This window comes from Poecilia reticulata, linkage group LG22 (assembly GCF_000633615.1).
Source record: "Poecilia reticulata strain Guanapo linkage group LG22, Guppy_female_1.0+MT, whole genome shotgun sequence".
NCBI classification, from domain to species: domain Eukaryota; kingdom Metazoa; phylum Chordata; class Actinopteri; order Cyprinodontiformes; family Poeciliidae; genus Poecilia; species Poecilia reticulata.
The window spans coordinates 11687128-11689786 of record NC_024352.1 but is presented as its reverse complement, the minus strand read 5'-3'; positions in this window follow the sequence as shown (position 1 = coordinate 11689786).

Below are 2659 nucleotides of genomic sequence, written 5' to 3'. Positions count from 1 at the left end.
GATGGATGGATGGATGGATGGATGGATGGATGGATGGATGGATGGATGGATGGATGGATGGATGGATGGATGGATGGATGGATGGATGGATGGATTGATTGATTGATTGATTATTATTCAGCAACTGTCCACAATTTCAAATTGTTCATCTGGGTGAGCATACTGTGATTTGATGTCTCATGAAATAATTGCATCATCATAGTCAAGATTAAGTTGCAAAAAGATATCATGAAAAACTGTTGTATCTGTGATCCAAAGAAAGCAACTGGTTCAGTTTTCAACCAAATCATGCCAGTGAAAACATGGCCTAGTCATAGGTGGGCAACTCCAGGCCTCGAGGGCTGGTCTCCTGCAACTTTTAGATGTGTCTCTACCTCAACACACCTGAGTCAAATAATGAGGTCATTATCAGGACTCTGGAAAATTTGACTGCATTAAGGAGGTGATTCAGCTGTTGGATTAAAGTGTGTTGGACCAGGGAGACATCTAAGAGTTGCAGGGCACCGGCCCTCGAGGACCAGGATTGCCCACCCCTGGCATAGGTGCTCAAGAGGACATTTATTAGTTGTGCACTCTAACTTTCATGGAAAGGGGCAAGAGTTAAACCACTGTTGAGGGAAAGCCGTTAAAATAATGTTTAAGTTTGTCATGAGCCATTTAAGGATATAGCAAATATGGGAGATTTCTTTTTCTGACAAGTGAGCCCATAAATAAACTCATGAAAAATATTGTATAGCGGACAATTAATGCTGCAATCTTTGTAAGCAGTGTAAAAGCATACTATCAGAGATACACTGGAATGGTTTAGAAAAATTAACACTATATGTCATACTGAACAAAGTGAAACATAGTAGTGGCAGCATCATGCTGAGGGATGTTTTACTTCAGCATCTATAATGAAACTGATGATGGAGCTAAGTACAGGAGGGGTGGGGGGACCTGTTGAAAAAGACTCAACATTGGGGTGAAGGTTCACCTCTTAGCAGAGTAGCCATGCAGTCAGGGCTACAATAAAATAGATTACATCAAAATATGTATATATACTAGAATGACCCAGTCAGCATTCAGACCTGTTATTTGAGAATAAGTGGAAAAACTTGATGTGTAACCGATGTTCACAGATGCTGTCAGTCCAGTCTGCTTGAGCTTGAGCTATATTCCAAGAAAGATGGACAAACATATCAATCTTTAGATGTACAGAGACATTTTACAAATGATTTGGAATAATTCAAAATGATTCCACAAATTACTGTTTTAGTCACAAAATATCATTTTCATTTAAAAAAAAATGATTTTCTTCTTTAGAATTATGTGATAACTTGTGCTGGTCTATTTTTTCTGACTATTAAAAAATAAAATCTCACTCAAACACTGAATGTTATGGTTCTAGTCGGTTGGTTGTTTTACAAAGCATTGTGATTGAGCTTTAAACTGCTAACTACTTTGCTTTGAAATTGTTTTTGGAAGGATTAAAAAGGAAAACAATTCAAAATGGAACATTTTATTCCTAATAAACTTTATTGCAAGAACTATAATTTAGAGAGTAAAACAAATGTGAAAGTAAAGTTGTGTATTTATTGGATTTATAGAACAATGATTTTTAAAAGACTCTAGGTGCTAAACAGAAGTGCCTACAGCCCAGAGCTCACACATGTTGGTAACAGATGATATTCTCCAGAAATGCAGCTTACTTTCAAAACAGCATCAGTTGGCCTTCTTAGTTCCCCGCATATTTACAACTATGTAAAAAGCTGACGTGCTGTAAACCTGATTCAGACTGCATAAATTTAAAACATCCTTATACATTGACTTCCTGGGTGTGGTGTTCAATCCCTATTTCTTCCTCTGCCTTCTAAAGATACATAGTTAAGTTTAAATAATGTTGTAGTAGAGGTACAATAAAACACAACAGTGCAGTAAGTAACTAGTGGATGACAGGATTCCAGCCACTGCCACTAGACTTCCTTCTGTGATGAAACATTTATTGTCTGCGTGCCCTCTATCTCCGAGTCTATTCTACTGTCGCTTCCTCTTATTTTGTCACTTACTCTGTGATGTGTTCCTCACTGTTACCATGAGTCAGCTTTGCCTGGCTGTTCCTGTCATAATACAAACAGAGCTCACAGAGGGAATCCCATACATTTTTGCTTTTTGATGGAGCTCCCATCTCCTAGCACTTAAAAATACTCGATTGCTTAAGAAAATGAGAATGTTATGAGAAAGTTCATTATGTTTGAGAGTCATTTCAAAAAGTGATCAGATTCATTACACATATAGTGGAATATTTCAAATCTTGTTTAAAAAAAGAAAAAGACAAAAAAAACCATTTGGAAATATTATAAGCTCGGGATATCTTTTTTTCACCCAACTCTTCTTTAAATTTTTCTCCAGCTTTATCCCTGATGTGTCTGAGTTGTTGCTTGGTCTTCCTGAATCTATCTCTTCACTGATAGTCTCTATCAAACCTCTGAGACCTTCACATATCAGCTGTATTTAGACTGAGGTCATATTACACAGAGGTAGGTTATCTTTGCAAATTAGTTGACATCTGAAGGCATTCAATTGCACTGACTTTCTTTATTAATTAAATGTACCTTAAAAATAAATGCACACCACTATTTTTAGGTTTCTATTTGCTAATAATGTGTCCACGTTTGTG